Source organism: Ceratotherium simum, chromosome 31 (genome assembly GCF_057802395.1).
Source record: "Ceratotherium simum simum isolate JZ-2026a chromosome 31, ASM5780239v1, whole genome shotgun sequence".
Taxonomy (NCBI): domain Eukaryota; kingdom Metazoa; phylum Chordata; class Mammalia; order Perissodactyla; family Rhinocerotidae; genus Ceratotherium; species Ceratotherium simum.
The window spans coordinates 12,865,069-12,883,730 of record NC_141930.1 but is presented as its reverse complement, the minus strand read 5'-3'; the positions used below and the strand labels follow the sequence as shown (position 1 = coordinate 12,883,730).

The window sequence follows — 18,662 nt, the reverse complement described above, 5'->3', positions numbered from 1 at the left end:
TAGCAGGGTTCGTTTCTTCTGAGGGCCGCTCTTCTTGGCTCATAGATTGCTGTCTTCTGGTGTCTTTACATGTTCTTCCCTCTGCACGTGTCTGTGCCCTAATCTTCCCTTCTTAGAAGGACACCAATCATGTTGGATGAAGTCCCATCCATATGATTTCATTTTCTCTTAATTACCTCTTTAATATCCTGTCTCCAAACACAGTCACATTCTGAGGATTAGAACTTCAACACTTGAATTTTGGGAGGAAACAATTCAGCCCATAACATGTGGTATGATAGAATGTATGTACAATCAATGAGGGAAAGAATAAAAAATTTTTGATTATATTTAGAAAAAATACACAATCACATGGCAAAGAACGTGATAAGCAAAGTAAAAAACCAAATGACAAACAGAGAAAACATATTTTCATCTTACATCACAGAGTTACTCTCCCTAATACATAAAGAGTTTCCTAAAATAGAGAAGACTAACAATCATATAGAAAAGGTACTAGATCCAGTTATAAAATAAATAAGTGCTGGGGATATAATGTACAGCATGGTGAGTACAGTTAATAATATGGTATTGTATATTTGAAAGTTGCTAACAGAGTAGATCTTAAAAGTTCTCATCACAAGAAAAAAATTTGTAACTATGTGTGGTGATGCATGTTAGCTAGACTTATTGTTGTGATCGTTTCATAATATATACAAATATTGAATCATTATGTTGTATGTCTGAAGCTAATATAATGTTATATGTCAATTATATTTCAATTAAAAAAAGAAGAATGTACTAGAGAAATGAACACAGTTCAGAGGAAAAGACAGGTGTATGGCATATGACCATATAAAAAACGGACAACCTCATTGATTGTAAGAGAAATGCAAATTAAAAGTAAATGGAGATACCATTTCTCAACTATTACACGTACAGAAGACCCACATATGACAATATGCTCAGTTGAGGAAGCTGAGGGGCACTTTTATACATTGCTGGTGTGATTGCAAAATGGTCTAACAAAATAATATGTGCATTTTTCCTTTGACCAAGCCACCGCACTTCTAAGAAAAAAGAACGTATGGACAAGGCTTTCATTGGAGGGCTTCTTGAGTAGCATAGGACTAGAAACAACCCGAAAGTCCCTCAATCAGGATCTAGTTGAATAAACTATGGCACGTGCACACAATGTGGTTCCATGTGGCTGTCAAAAGGAGAGAGGAATAACTTTAGGGTATCTTGTTGAGTGAAAGAACGCAAGGTGGAGAGAAGTGAGTAGAATATTTTATCATTTATCAGAAGAAGGTGGGGTGTGCCTATATTCAATGGAAGAGTAAACTGTTAAATGAAGAAGAGTTACTTAAAAAGGGAGGGAGGATAGGGTAAAAGAAGTAGGAACAGGAGCTAGATTTTTGAATATGCCTTGTCAACTTGACTTTTGAACTATATGAATATTTTGCCTAATTATAAACCAAAACAAAATAAAAAAAGCAATCTTTGAAAGTCTTGATTATTCAGCTGAGAGCATGACTTAAGAGAGAGGAACTCTTACAAGTGGCTGTAAGACACAGTAACATGATTGTCCATCCCTAGTGCACAGGAAGGAATTTTAAACCATTTTCAGTATTGAGGATGCAAATAAGGTCAACTGTTTGACATGCCTTCTAAGTCTGTTGTAATCTATATTTTCCCTTCCATTTCTTTTTTTCCTTTAAACTTAAAAATTTTTCTTCTTGTTGGAGAAAACTGGTTACCCTGCAGTTTTTTCCACAGTCTGGATTTTGCTGTTGCATCCCCATAACATAAAAATAAAAATGATTTATGACATTCACAAGCCAATTGGAAAAGCAAAAGTGGACTGGTTATTTGATGAAATTAAGACATTATTGTTTCTTTTTTAGGGTGAGAGTGTGTTGTGGTCTTGTTAAAAAGAGATATATACTAAACTACATATGGATCAAATGCAAATGATGTAATGGCTGAAATTTTCTTTAAAATAACAGGGAGGGGATTGGTCTGTGGATTGGATTAAGTGGAGCTCAGTTAAGTATAAGTATAAATCAAACTGTATTAGTTTGACTAATTCTAAATATATTCAAAATTCCTCATAATAAAACAATTTCCAATGAGAGTGCTGGATACAGAGTCCATTCACCTGGTTTTGAGTTCTGGCCCTACCACTTAGCAAATAAGTGATTGTGGGCAAAGTATTTCACCTTTTTGTTTCACAATCTGAAAGTTGGGGCTGATAGTATTATTACCTCATAGGATTTTTGAGGCAATTAATTGCGATGATACATGTAAGGTGATTGGAGCACGTCCTGGCACATAGTAAGCATACAATAAATTTTAGTAATCATAACTACTATTATTTTCTCTAACCTTTAGTATATGAATTACATTCTCAGAGGAAAGCAGAGGCACTAGGTGGGCAGAGCAGTTGCGACATCTCTTGAGCTCCTGGATTCAACCATTCCCGAAGGTAGTGTTATCCCTGAACTTCCCACTTGCTGGGCAATAGTCTTTTAAGTCAGTGTGAGTTGGATTTCTGACACTAGCAAATGAAATTGTTCCAGCCATTCCACCCATTCAAACATATCTTAAGTAGAGTTCTACTGTTTACCTCAGGCACAATTCTACTTATAATATTTGTCACTCGAAATATGAATCGATTCCCCAGTTATTTAGTAAATAAAACTCAAACCCCTCAGCCTGGTACTTAACATCCTTTTTGACTTAGTCCAAATCTACTTTTCTACTTTTATGTTGCACTCCGCCTATATCCTGGATTTTCCATCTTCTTGACAGGCTGAATGGCTTGTTTCTTGACCAGGTTCTTAAATATGTTGCTTCTGTACCTGCATGTTCGGTTGCCTCTCATCTGGAATGCTATTCCAGCATCACCTCTCCTGTCCATTTAATCACGGTCTTCCCATCCTTCAACGTCTTTTGCAAATGCCACTCTCTGAAAACTTGCTTTCTTGGGGCTGGAAGGGCTGTCCTACCTTTAATAGCCCTCTGTTGTACTCCTCCTGTAGCATGCATCATTGGTATTTTGGTATTAATATTATTGTTAGTTTAAAAATTGTGATGTTTTAAAAATTTATATGATATCACGGATTCCTCTTGCACTTGGAATAAAATCCTATTACCATTGTGTGTAAAGCTTCACACGATCTGGCCCCTTCCAGCTTCCCTGATGTCATATCATAAGATTGTCCCCCTTGTTCAATATGCTCCAGCTACATAGGCTTTCTTTATATTCTTCAGAAAACCCAGCTTTTCCTGCTGTTGATTAGCTGTCCCTATTTGTCTGTACGGCTCTGCTTCCAGATTTTCCATGGCTCGTCTCTGCTCATCATTTATGCTTTAGTTTAAAGTCCTTTCTCAGAGAGGCCTTTCCTGGTCACCCTATCTAAATTAGCCCCTTACCCCCACCCTGGAATCCCTATCAGATTATACTATGTTATTTTCTTGATAGAACTTTCAGCTCTCTTAAATTACCATGTTTATTTGTTTACTCCTTGAATGTCTGTTTTTGCTTCTTCTCCTCCAAATTCCACCACACTAAAAGTTCCATGAGGGCAAGGATCATTTAGTTTACTACCATATGTCTTATTTCTATCGCCTAGAACAGGGGCTAGCCCATACTTGGTGTTTCATAAATATTTGTTGAATAAACATTTCTTAAGCCCTTTGCTAGATTATCTGTACTACAAAGGCACAGCCTATTTGGCTATTTTACCTAAATTATCATAGTCCTTTTCATAGTATGTACACACACAGTAAATATTTGCTGAGTGAACAAATTTTCCTCATTATGTTGAACCATATGAAATTTGTCATTTTAATATGTCAAAAATAGTTGAATATTGGCAATTTTCTATGGTTGGACCTAATGTCTTAAGCTTTTTTGCAAAGAATTAACCTTACCTAAAAAGAACTCTGGTCTCTGCCTTTGGCTCCTTGGAGGTGAACTCTAGGCCTCCGGAATGTCTTGCCTGGTGGGAGTGTCTTTGTTTGCCTGGGGCCTTTGGCCACCAGACAGTCTAACAATGTGATTTATGATGGAGGCTTTGGGATATGACATATTAGTTCCAAACTCCAGAGGAAACTGGAGACTAATGTTGTTAGCCCAAACCTTTGGGAAGGGCTGGTAAAGGTCAGCCACACAGGCAGTATGTGGGCAAGCCCTAATAAAAACTCTGGATAACAAAGGCTTGGATGAACTTCCTGGATTGGCAATACCCAGTTGTGTTGTCACACATTGATGCTGGGAGGCTATCAGCCACTTCAGCTCTAGAGACTTTGTCTCTGCATTAGTCTATACAGTTGCTCGTTGGAGTAGCCCACTGAACTGCTCTCATGAATTAATTAGACCATAATTATATATGTAATGTTTATAATGCAGTACTGAATTGAATGTAATCAAGTGCTGAAATCTGTGGTACGTAAAATGCTGTGCTATGGCCTGTTATTACAGAGTGAGATCAGTATCAAAGAAGATGGGACTTGGAATGAGTCAAGGTGTAAAATGTGGCACAAATTCTCGTTATACTTGGTCTTTATCACAGTTGGCTAAAATGGCTCACACTTTTTGAGCCAACCTTGCTCGTGGATGGAATCAGATCTCATAACATGACCTCACTATCAACCTTCCCAATGATAATCATAATTTTATAAATTGCTCTTATTAGCCTTAGTTCCAGAAGAGATTACAGTCATCTCATGACACTTCTTCAAGGTGATGGTTAACTTAGCAAGTGATGCTTAGGTGACTTCAGTCAGAGAGCGTAAAGTGACTTCACACAAAAGTGAAGTGTCCATCTTCCAACAGATTTGAGCTTAAACATAGGTATTCCAAGTTCTTACCCTTTCTATAATGCTTCCAAACTTCCATTCTGTTCTTTGCAGAAAATGAAGTTTTTTTTTTCTATTTTTCCATTTCAGCTCAACTATTAGTAACCTCTCCTAAAATTAGATGTTTTTAAAATATCTTAAATGGCAGTCAATTTTTTTTTGCATGATACAATTCCTATTCTCTGACATGACAGTAATGTGAGTAAATATTACTTGAAATAAAATAAATAGGCCCACCACTTATTGGAAATTCGTCTTTAGAAATCTCTTTCTTCAAAGCATCATGGTATAATATAACATGGAACCCAAGACTGACATAATAAGTAATGAAAAGACATAGTCTGTAGTCCTGCAGAGTTTACAAATTGAGAGAGGAGCTATAAAATATTATGAACTTGAGTCCTGATACAGGTAGACTACCACTCAAGAGCTGACTCTGCTAGTTTCAAAGAAAGCTGGAGAAACATCCCATTGGAAAACACAGGAGTGTATCTTCAGTGGCCATTCAGGGTCAATTTACAATGGATGAAAATGTCGCAATCATTTCAACAGAGTCTGTGCCTGTCTTTGCTTCTTACTCCATCCAATTGGAATGAGAAGCTTGAATTATAGAGGATAATTTGTGTGGTTGTAAAAATTCCTGGAACACATCAATTTTAAATCATACAATTAAAGTAGGTTGTATCACAGCAGAAGGATTCTGGGTCTCTAGAAAAATAAGCAAATTCGTTAGCTTTCAAATCGAAGAGTAAAAATCTTCAGCGGCATGTAAACATTGAATTTGGCTGTCATGGTTTCTATGTTGAGTCTCAAAAAGAGACTTTTAGAAACATTTCTACTTTGCTTCCCCTAAATATCATAAATCAACTCTTTGATATCTCTGCATGTTTTCTTCAATTTGTTAGGCTAGTGTGAAAAAAAAAGTTTGTTGTAATCTTTTAAAGTAATAGACAAATGTTTCTAGACTCTAAAAGGAGCAAGTGTGTTATGAGACCAATGGGAGAAAATCCTTCAATTGTGGCTCCATGTTAACACATAAATATTAACGGGTTCAAACCATCCCCAGGATGTCAAGAATAGGAGAAATATTTGGAAATATTTTCAAAATGCATCCCATTGTGCTGATTCTAGGGTGAAAGTCTTTAAGCTGTTAACGAAAAACAGGCAAACAGACTCTCCTCATCTGACCCGTGTCACAGCATAGATTGCTCATAAGAGACTACTTTTGGGGTTGCCTTCTTGCCCCCAATTTTTGCTTTCTGGAAATTGGCCTTAATACTTAGGGGTAAGTCCCTAATGACCTTGTCTGTAATACACGGCTGTGTCCACACAACCAATTGAACTAAAAGTATGTATTTGACCCAAGCTGGACCAACTAGAGTCTGTATACTAGTAATTAAAGAATTAGAAAAGAGTGACCAGCACACTTGAGGATATTTAGGGCTGAGCTTTGTAAATAAATGGTAGACCTCTTAGGGGAAGGCCAATAAATTTACTGCAGAGATCCTTGAGACTTTCCCTTCCTAAATTATCTCTTCTTTTGATTCCCAGAGGTACTCAGAGTCTTTGCATTGTTTCTCTTTGCCCCTATTCCCCAGAATCCAGCCAGAGTCAGTTTCTGTTTCTTGTGCTAAAAGAGCCTAAAGGTTAACCAATGATTAAATTAGGACTCCAAAATTTTTCAAAAAGTAAGAGATTATCCAAATATCCCTCACAACACAACAGAAGATGGTTCTGCCCAGTTTGGGAATAATTGGTGTGACAGCAGGGGAGGTGATTTTCTGTTGACAACTACATCAGAATAAAACATGGTTATCGTTGGAAAGAAGGAATGACAGGACATGACATGATAATGGTCACGAACAATTGAACGATATAAAAAGTCACTGAATATCCAAGTATAAGTTTATGTCTTCAGTTTCAAATTATACTTTAAAATCCAAATTATTATTCATGCTTTTGTTGCTGCAAATCCTGTAAAGTACTTTGAGTTGAATTGTATAGCTGTAAGGGGACCTTAGAGATTATCTGGTTCAACTTTCTCTTTAGACAGATATGGGAGCTAGGGCCCAAAGAATTGAAGTGACTTGCTTGTTAAAGATCTACAGCTATCAATCACAGTAAAGCTAGGAGTCCGGTACTTTTATTTACTTAGTTGTGAATTATATGTTTTTCATGCTATCTAATTTGACTGGTTTTAATTAGGATTCACTTTGTGATTTGTTTTAAATTCATATTAATTTACCACTTTTTAAAAAGTTTTAAAGAGCAATAAACCATTACAGATGTACTCAAGCCCTCTGGATGTTCCTTCCCAATTTTGTTTACACATCTCCTTCTCATGATGGATTTTCCTGTTTATCATTTCTGATGCGTATTTTTTGCTACATATATATACTGTAAGCCAATAAAGTATATAGTATCATTTTGCATGTTTAAAAAATTTATCTAATCTTACCATAACTCAACATTATGTTTTTGAGATTTAGCCACATTGATACGTGTGTCTGCCATTCATTCAATTTCATTGTATTAACATACTACAATGTATCAATTCCCCTGATGATGGACATGTAGGTTGTTTCCAATTTTTCACTATTACCACAGTGCTGCAATAAACATTCTTGTAGATACCCACTTGTCTACACATATGAGAGTTTCTCTCTGGTATGTAGGACTGAGAAATAGAAGGGCTGAGTAATGATTAGGAGCACTTCCAACCTAACTAGACTTTCTATATGTAGCTGTACCAAATTACGCCTCGATTATGCCTCGATCAGCAGTGTATCCGATTTAGGTGTCAGATTTAGGTCTGTCAAACTTTAAAATGTTTGCCAATCTAATCTAACGTATGTGAAATGACATTTCATTATTGTTTTATTTAGTATTTCTCTAAACACTATAAGGTTAAGCATCTTCCTGGGTGTATATTGGGCATCAGGCTTTCCTGATCTGTATGTAAATTGTTCAAATTCATTGCTTATTTATCTATTGAATTATTACTTTTACTCTTATTGGTTTGTAGGTATTTTTCATATATGAACTGGATAGTATATATATTCTTTAAACATGTGGCTTGTTTTTACCTTTTGATTGTGGCATATGTCTTTTTCTTCAGTAGTCTTACATTTTAATGTAGTCAAGTTTATCAATCTGTTTATTTGTGGTTCTTGCTTTTTGTGATCTAAGATATCCTTTATAAAAATGTCATAAAACATTTTCTTCCAAAATGTTTAATGTTTTCTTTTTTGTAAATAGGTCTCTAATCTACCTGGAAATGTTTTTTTTGTTTGTTTGTTTATCTATATAGGTGAGGAAGGATGTAAATTCATTTCTTATTCTCTGTGGAAAACCAATTATTTTAGCACCATTTAACAATTCATCTTTTCCCCACTGGTTTTCAGTGGTATCTCTGTCATATTTCAAGTTTTCCTATGTGTGCATGTCTATTTATGAGCTCCCTATTCTGTTCCATTGGTCCATTTTTCTATCTCTGAGCCAATACTACAATATCATAATTTCTATAGTTTTGCAATAGGTCTTGATATCTGATAGGGAAAATCCTTGCAACATTGTATGTCTTCAATTTCATCTTGGATCCTAGCCCTTTAGATCTACTTTTTTTCATTCCAAACATTGTTTTCATTAATGCCATCTCATTTTTTTTGCCCTAATCAATATTAATTTTTTCAAGGGACCAACTTTTGGATGTATTGAGTCTATTAGTACTTTGTTTCTTTTTTAAAAAATTAATTCCCATTTTTTCCAAAACCATTTTATGTTTGAATAATGATTTTTCTAATTTCTTGAATTGAATTAGCTTAGCCTATTAACTTTTCCTTTACCTTTTGAAATATTTAAAGCTATGAATTTTCCTTAAGTGCTGTTTAACCACACCCTATAAATTTTGGTATGTAGTATTTTCACGATGGTTATTTTAAAATATTTTCTATTTCCACTATGGCTTCTTGTTTGAATCATGAGTTATTTATAAATATGCTTTTTGGCTTTCAAGTATAGAGCTTTAAAAAAAGTTATCTTCCTGTTATCGATTTCTAAATAATTGCATTGTGAATAGAGAAAATTCTGAATGAAACCAAATCCTTACTATTTGTTGAAATTGACTTAGCAGTTAGAATGTGGCCAATTTTGTTTTTCCATGTGTGTTTGAAAAGAGGTGAATTCTCTAATTATTTAGTGTGTGGTTGTATATATGTTCATCAGATCAAGCTTATTAATGTTTTATTCTAATCTAGATCTCTACTGGTTTTTAAAGATCTATTATTTTCTATTATGATGGTGGATTATTTTTTCTCCTGGTAAGTCCATAAATATTTGCTTATAAATTATCTAGTCTAGTTATTAAAAGCATACATATTCATAATGTCTTCCTCATAGAGTACTCTCTTTATCATTATATACTACCCAATTTTTATTCCTAATAATATCTTTTGTCTAAAGTGTATTTTATCTGACGTTAATGTAGCTTCATCATATTTCTTTTGTTTGATATTTCTTTAGTATTTTTCCTTTCTTTCTTTTTTTTTTTTTTTTTTGTGAGGGAGATCAGCCCTGAGCTAACATCCGTGCTAATCCTCCTCTTTTTGCTGAGGAAGACCGGCTCTGAGCTAACATCTATTGCCAATCCACCTCCTTTTTTTTTCCCCCAAAGCCCCAGCAGATGGTTGTATGTCATAGTTGCACATCCTTCTAGTTGCTGTATGTGGGACATGGCCTCAGCATGGCCAGAGAAGCAGTGCTCGGTGCGCACCGGGATCCGAACCCTGGGCCGCCAGCAGTGGAGCACGCGCACTTAACCACTAAGCCACCGGGCCGGCCCCCCTTTATTTCTAATCTTTCCATGCTTTCATGTTTTAGTGTGTCTCTTGAATACCCCAAAGCTATCTCTATCTCTGTATCTTCCTTTCTCTCTTTCTCTTTCTTGCTTTTTATGTATCTATGTGTCTATCTACATTAATCACAGTAAAAAGTGGACATAACTCATAGATTAAAAGATAGAGGTTGTCAAACTTCATATAGATATACTGATTTATTTCTTTGGCTTCTTTGGAATTGAATCTCTTTCTATCATCTTATTCTGTACTTTCTCTTTATTCTGCTTTTCGTGTTTCTTTTTATCTTCTTTTATGACTTTATTTGCACTGATTCAATTCTCTTTATGTCATGTGTCCCCTTCTGTTTTGGAAGCTATACATTTTATTTCTACTCATTTGCAGATTGCCCTTGAAATTTTAAAAGACATAATTGAATTAACATAGTGCAAAATTAATCAACGTCTCTTCCCTCTGCCCAAGTAAAACAATGACTTCAGACGTTTTAACTCTGATCGTCTTCCCTGTTTCACTTCTCTGTGTTATTGTTGCCCCATCTTTAGTCCCATTTCATATTTTTATACATCTTCCATTAGCATTTCACTAATACTATACACTTTCATTAATATGAATATTGTAATTGTGCTATATCGATTTTCTAGGTCCAATACACTTACCAATTTGTGTGTTATTTCTCCTTGCATTATCATCTTTCTTGTGGGTTCAGCTTTCTTCTTCCTTAATTAGCTCATTTAATAAATGAGTAGTTATTACTTCCATATTTTGTCTGTTGGAAAACGTATTTGTATTGCCCCTACTATTTAATGATTTTCCAGCTGGTTATAAAATTCTAGAATGCCAATGATTTTATTTTGTCAATTTGAATTAATTATTTCTTTGTGTTCTGAGTTCTGTTTTTATGAGGAAGTCTGCTTTCAACTTAATTGTTCGCTGAGTCTCTAGTTCTTTTAAATTTTTCTTTTTGGCTTTAGCGTTTGACACTTTCGATAGAATGTATCTACTATTAGATTCTTTTTAAAATTTATTTTGCATGTGACTTACTGTGCTTACTGTATCTGAGAATTTATTTTTCATTAATTATGAAGAATTCTTACCCGTTATGTTTAAAATCTTATTTTTCCCCCATTCTTTCTATTATTGCCTTTTTTAAAAGTTAAATTTAATTTTGAATTATAATAATGAAATTTAAAAAACTTTAGAAATCCTATTTTGTTGTTTAAAAAGCCCTCTGATGTTTTTATGGATTTCTGTCTTCTTTTATGTTGTCAATTCCTTTTTGTGTGTGATATTATTTATTTTTAATATATTTGTTTTTGAGTCTCTATTCAGTAGTTCTAACTTGGCATTATTGAAGAAAATAATATTATTTACTATACCTGGTGACACTTCATCATGGATTTTTTTGTCTCATCTTTTCATTTTTATTTTTTAAAATTTTAAAATGTTTGTTGATTCATGCTTTCCTGAAAAAATTTTTCAAACAAATCACCAAAGGCCGAGACTTCTCTCTGCTCTCAAGGCTAAGCAATTTTTTTCCCACCAAAAATAATGAAGTAATGTGTATTTTCATAAGTAATCAGTTTGTGACGGCTATGATTCTCAAATGCTTTTTAAAAATACAAGTAAGATCAAGGTTGCAAACAGACCGTATGTAGCGACTAAAAAAACTGAATAGGCAAAGCCTTGCTCTAAAGGACCAAATGACCAATCAGCTAGATTCAGCCTTTTCAGGCTACAGATGACTTTGCTCAAGAGCCCTCCTCATCGAAATTCTTAACATCACAAGTGTGGATGCTGACACGAGATGCTGCAAACAACAGCACCAGCATAAGGAGGAGATCTGGGGGATTCTGTTTTATTCTTCATAGATTTCTCTTCTCCACTCTCTTCATTGGCTACATCTTACTCCCTGTAAGAATCCTGGCTGTTGGTATCAGTAAAATAATTTTCTCTCTCATTCTCTTTTTCTTCTATTTTTTCATCTTCATTAAAGCTTTCTTTATCTTCAGTGAAACTTTTTGTCCCTTGATAGCTGAAGTACTCAGACATTTTTCCTCTTTGGCCTTTGTTTGCAACAAACTCATCAGATATTCCTAGTGCTTTTAGGCAGTTAGAATGATACTTTTCTGTTGGCATTCTTGCATTTTTATGGGCAACTCTTTCAAATAGTAGCGGCCTCTTTTACATTTTTCTTCTCTTTCTTATAGTTCTCGTTGGTATTCTTTCATCTTTTCCTTTTTGCTCTTTCTGAGAGATTTTACTCTGGATGTAGACATTTGCGCTAAGCTTTGATATGAATCATAAACCTTAGCCTGGGTTGTCAGGAGTTTCTGCAGTTCTTTCATTCTTTGCTTCTGCTTAGTTAGCATCCGATTTCTCTCTTCTTTCAACGTTTTCTTTTCCTCAGATGATCCTGTGGCTGGTTCTCTTCCTCTGGAAGATATCATGGGCATTGGAGGGTTGCAGTTATAAGACACGGGCTTTGACTTGTACTTCTTACTGGTGACTTGGAGGTAGACAAGGCCAATGTGTTTCTCTTAAATTTTCATCTGCTTCAATGTCTGCCAAAATTTTTTATCTTCTAGTGGATGCATAGGAGGGTGCATGAAGATCAGGGGGTTTACAGACTGCTAGGAGTTTTGGACATTTGTGTTCTGAGTATTTCTAGTATCTCTTTCTACTATTCTAGTATCTCTGAGTGTTTCTAGTATCTCTCAGGAAGGTCTTTAAAATCAGCAGTCTGACTTATTTCACTTTGCATTATACCCTCAATGTCCATCCATGTTGTCACAAATGCCTGGATTTCATCGTTTCTTATGGCTGTAGATAATAACAACAATAAAGAAACACATAGGGACAGAGATTGGATTGATGGTTACCATAGGGGAAGGGGGGAGGGAGGAGGGTGAAAGGGATAATTCAGTACATGTGTGGTGATGGGTTGTAATTGGTATTTTGGTGGTGAACATGATGTAGTCCATGCAGAAATTGAAGTACAATGATATACACCTGAAATTTTTACAATGTTATAAACCAATGTTACTGCAATAAACAAAAAATTTATATAAAATCAGCAGTCTGGCACCTAATTCATAGACCACCTCTACTCTTCATTTTGCTTGACTCTATCATGACAAAGGGGAAAAAGATGAATGCAGGAACTGGATTGGCTTGGAATTTCTTCTTCCACTCTGAATCTTTTTTTTTAATGTATTTATTATTTTTTTATTGAGATACAATTGACATAAACCTTATGTTGGTTTCAGGTATACAACATTCTTCTTGTTTTTTGAGTAGTTTATGTACCACTTCAATCTCTGATTGAGATGTCTTGTTCTTTTCCTTTTTGTTCTGTTCTCTCACGATCAATGGAAAAGGCTCAGGTACTGTCACCTTTGGCACCCATTCTTTTGGTTTCTTCCTTGTGTTTACAACTGCTGGGAAGTCAGCAGCTTCATACTGGATATCATCTTCAACAAAATAGTTTGCTCACGTGTTGTTGATGAGTCCTTGGCGTAGGTCATCGTTCTATTTTTCTCAAGACACTCTTTTTCTAAGTTGGGCCATTCTCTTCGGAGGAAGACATATACAAGGAGGAGGACTGGGCTAAAGCCGGCTCTGAAAGGGACATCATTAACAGACAGGGTGATAAGAGCTCCTTTCTGATACAGATCTGGAAGAGACCCTAGGAGCATCTTCCCTGATGATCAGGGGCTGAACTTCCTTTATTTTATTTTATTTACTTATTTTATTGAGGTAACATTGGTTTATAACATTACATAAATTTCAGGTGTACATCATTATATTTCAAATTCTGTGTAGACTACATCATGTTCACCACCTAAAGGCTAATTACCATCTGTCACCGTACGCATGTGCTGTCCTTTCCTCCTCCTTTAAATTTAATTTATTCTGGTCCATTTTCTCTAACTTTGCCATAGTTTCCATGTGGGCAGCTTTCAGCTCTTCTCATTCCCTAAAATACTCTTCATTCGAGTGGTAAATAGAAAAGTCCACAAAGTTCTCATAGCTCATATGTGCACGTTCATCCATCCTAGGAAAGGGGTGTTAATTAAAATCAGCCAATGCCCCCGCCAGCCTGCCAGACCGCCTTCTCCTCTTCTTCCTCATCCTCCTCCTCCAAGGCCACCACCACCAGGCCCTCTAAGGGGTGTTCATGTTCGTATATGGCAACCCGCGCTCTGGTATCGGGATTTAGTGGTGTTTGGGACTGGAGGCCTTCAGCTTCACCCACTCCTCTGTGGGATGCGGCCATCACCCCCCTGGGGAAGTGGGTGCCTGCCTCCTCTGTTTTGAAATCCAGATTGTAAATGTCTTTTCAGTGAATTTTTCCTATGAGAATTCTTCATGGCCTAGATTGAGAACATTTTCCACTAGAGAAATTTTATATTTGCTTTTACCAGGCACTCCATGGTTAGAATGCGTTTGGGGCCATTTTTACATTAATGATTAAGGCTTGAGGATTCCTTAGCCACACCTGGATAGTGTAAATTTAAACCTAAGTCCACACTGGGACAGGTCTGTAGTTATAAATTTTAATAGAAATCTTTTTTACCCCCTAGCCCAAACCTACAAATGAGTCATTTTGCTACCTCCCTGTGCCAGTGTGTGTTTTTTCTCTTGTTCACATTTTCTCTGCAGATATATCTCTTCCAGAGTCCCTGATTTACATGAATGATATCAATCCCAATTCCTCGTTTTCCAAGTTCTTGTTTCCTGTCCTTCTGTGAGTAATAAAACCCAAGTCTCTCATGTCATCAAGATGAACATAAATCCAGAGCTATTCTTGAAGTTTGTCCACTTATGGTTCTTATTTCCCATTTCTGCTCCATCATTATCCCTTCAGGATTGTCTTTTTTTGTTGTTGTTGTTGAGGAAGATTCACCCTGAGCTAACATCTGTGCCAATCTGCCTCTATATTGTAAGTGGGTCACCGCCATGGCATGGCTGCGGAAGAGCGGTGTAGTCCTGCACCCGGGGAACCAAACCAGGGCTGCCGAAGCAGAGCATGCCGAACTTAACCACTAGGCCGTGGGGTTGGCTCCTGTCTCTTTTTTTATTGACAGTGAGTTGGGGTTTGTGTGTAAAAGTATGATTATGATGTTTCTAGGTATTTGGTAGTGGGGGCTAATCATGTCTGCCACATGATGGCTAGAACAAAAGTCAATATTAAATTCTAGCATATGAATTAGCATTCAATAAAATTATAACCTAAAACAGCATCATATTCTATAGGAAATTATCTATTTCCTAAAGTAAAGTGCCTACTAAGACTGGTTTTTGCCAACTGGCACAGAAAGTAGCTCTGTTTAGAAATATATACTGCAAACTCACGTCAATAACAATTGTGGGTGGATTAAATCATTCAAAAGAGGACATATTTCCCTTTTCATAAAATATTAGGTTTTGATATACTTTTTAAGAGGATGCTTCAAAACATCTGCAAATTTGTGTTATTAATATCTGCCCTGTAGAAACTCTAATTAGCCAATCTTTAAAGTAAATTAGTAATCTGCAAGTATCCTGATAGTAGTTTTCTAACTTCAAATTCACATTTTACCAGAGTTCAAGTCAACCAGTTTGTATTTTCTGAAAAGTCCAGGGTTTGAGTTCAGTGGGTAGGGTACTTGATGTAAGGACCTCTTAGATTTGTTGTGAATTACAAATAATGAAGTAATGAAAGACTTAGGCCATTTGCCCTCAGGACATATGTCTCTTGTTTACTTGTACTTTGCTATGTAAGCAGCAGATTTATGAATATGCAGATTTATGAATATACAGCTTTATGGCTTCATAAGTCAGTCCATCATGAGTTTCATTAATAAGAGTGTAGCACAGATATGAAACTGCTGATGAACATTTGGATTTAGCAGCTTATAAACAGGCTGATTCAGTTTTGGTTTCCCTTTGTTCTAACCTTTGAACTCCTGGAGCATAAAATAAAAAGACTGAGAGAAGAGAGCTATTTGAAGTTTTATAGTCATGTGCTCATATATTGAAGTAATTTGAAAAGATTAACAAGATGGAGTTCATTATGTAAAACAAAATCGGCATAAACTTTCTAATAGTTCTTACTCTAAATGTTTCCCATTGAACCAGTAGAGTTATTACAATTTCCACATTTTATTATTCTAACTCCAAGTTGCAATGATCCTTAACATTGCAGTTTTTAGGTATTCGTAACTTAAGTTTTAAGATATGAATTGAAATTAAAGTTATGACCTAAAATGGTATTCTGTTGATAGGAAATTACCAATCTTCTTCCTGCTATGAGAATTTTACTCACCAGAGAAAGTAGCTTTAACAATTTTTACTACCTCCATTCATAGACGTAACTGCTATTTAAACACATACACACACACACACACACACACACCCCACACATGCAGATACGCACCCCATATCTTGATTTATCAGACCCAAATATGAAATGGTGGAAGTGTAATTTTCTATAATTTAAATTTTCTGAGTTCTTTTTGTTCGGTTTTCTTCAAATCATATCCTAGACATTCATGCAACCATTTAAAACTTTTGTCACAGGGGCTGGCCCAGTGGTGTAGCAGTTAAGTGCACGCACTCTGCTTTGGCGGCCCGGGGTTCTCAAGTTCGGATCCCGGGCGTGCACTGTCGCACCACTTGTCAAGCCATGCTGTAGCAGCGTCGCATATAAAGTAGAGGAAGATGGGCACGGATGTTAACCCAGGGCCAATCTTTCTCAGCAAAAAGAGGAGGATTGGCATTGGATGTTAGCTCAGGGCTAATCTTCTTCACTCTCACACACACACACACACACACACACTAAAGTTTTGTCACAGATTTTAAAAACTGAGCAAATTAAGTTAAATGAAGGTTTTCGTAATAATGTGTTACCTCTGGCTAGGATAGTTGCATTTCAAAAGGGAACATCTGATGATGATATCCATAGCAATCCCAAGGGCTGAGGCTGTCATTGGGGAAAGTCAGACACTTTTGAAGGGATGTGGGGCATACTCAGGAGTTTCAAAGCCTTAGTTCTTTTCATGTTTACTTCTAGGCTTCCCTGTGAGTCTTACACCATAGTGTCTTCTCCTTCTTTATACGTTCCCTTACTAAGGAGTTCATTGACATGCAGAACATCATCTTTAGATTTTTCTCTCACTTCTTCCATTCCAATGGGTAGTCTGATATTGAACTTTGAGATTTTTACTATTCATTTTGTTTTATGTTTGGGTTGCCACATCTTTCCTGAGGCCACAGTTGATTCAGGTCCACAACTTTTCACTAATTGATTTCTGAAATTAAGCGTTATTTGATTTACAAGTCTCCAATATATTCTTATACAGTTTCAATATGTGGATATCCAGATTAAAAAAAAACCCAAAACACCCTTCAGGATGATTATTCATTTAGAGAAGAAACTGAAAGAGACTTCTTTGAAACAATGAGTTTCACTGGTGATTATAATTGAAATCTCTGAGATTGGGAAAAGAGCAGGCATCAGCACAGGAGAGCATGTGTAAAGACTGAATATGGAAAGAGGACTCCAGAGCTACTGGAGAGGCAGTAGCCAAGAAAGGTTGTATGTAAACACACAGAGTCAAATGTTCAAAATGAATGCATTTTCCAGAATGTCCAAACGCAAATGGGGCAAGTGTTGTATGGGGTTCCAATTAGCAGGCAGTCATCAAAACTCCAGGATTTCATTCATTCATTCATTCATCCATTCTTTGTCCATTTATCCAATGGAAAAAAACAGAACACCACATTTGAACTAGACATGCTGCTACATTAAACCAAATGGCAACCCTTACTCTCAAAGGGCTTAGAGGCTACTTTACAAATATGGAAGCAGGAATTGATTCATTTATAGAGAAACTGGGTGATTCTCTATGTGGACTGGGGTCCAGGGAGGGGCTTAGTAGTATGGTAAGAAAGGAAGAGTCCGGTGAGCCTGGAGTACTGATCTATCAAGTTAAGAACAAGCCCAGCACAGTGAGAGGACTATTGAGGGCTGCCTGCTCTGGAGCTGGGTTCCCAAATGCTGTTTTTGGGCCAAGGACAGACTGCAATGCACTTTCCTTTAGTTCAGAACAAAATAAAAGTTTAAGGGCAATGCAGTGAGAGTTTCATAAAGTGAACTTTGGCAAATTTAAGGAACTGTCATTTTTTTCCTGAGATTAGGTCCTTTCTTCTTTTTTTAAAGATGATGGTGATAGATAGGTTAAAAAAATGTCTTTGGGGAGAGTGACATCACCAAAACAGTGATGTAGGTGACCCCATCCTCTGTGGCCCAAGATAAATCAATGATTAGACAGCTATCCATGAATAAAAACAGCTTTGGGAAAGCTCTAGAATCCACTTAAGAAATTTTAGGAGTACAGTGGAACAAAAACCCTGAGAATAACTGCAAAAGAAGAGAAGGAAGACAGCTTCATTTTGCCTGCATCACCCCATGTTCCAGCCAGCATCGCTCAGCACCAAAAGGGAACTTCCCAGCTAGAAAGAGTTCCCCTTGCTGGGAAAAGAAGAGTGGGGTGAGCGTTTTTGAGGCACCAGCCGATGGTCCTGCTTTGGTTTCACCCCAACCAGACCAGCAAAGCTGAGATGTATAGAGATAGTTAGGAACAAGGAAGAAAAGCAGGGACTACCAATAGCACTTACACAGCAGGAGCATTCGTGGTTCACTGTGACCTGCTCTGCAGACAAACCCAGCAGGTTTTGCCACTGAAGAAACTACTGGTCAGGACAGCCGCCACAGACCCCCTGCAGTTTGCACCAGATTTGGCCCCATAGGTATTCACCTTCACTGATGCCAGCCACCTAATGCCCTCCCCATTTGCTTCACCCTCCTTTACCCACCCTGGAGCCAGCTCAGACCCTTGTGACTGCATGAGTGCAGAATGCCAGCCTAGACTGTGGCTCACCCCTACCACTATGCATGCCCAGGGCTAGCCCCTCCAGCTG

At 36.7% G+C, this 18,662-nt stretch overlaps 2 pseudogenes; both read right to left on the bottom strand.

Moving 5' to 3' along the window:
* Positions 1–11,477: 11,477 nt before the first annotated feature.
* Positions 11,478–12,477, bottom strand: LOC147913022 (protein FAM161A pseudogene; annotated as a pseudogene).
* Positions 12,478–12,783: 306 nt separating this feature from the next.
* Positions 12,784–13,974, bottom strand: LOC101393074 (protein FAM161A pseudogene; annotated as a pseudogene).
* Positions 13,975–18,662: the final 4,688 nt, after the last annotated feature.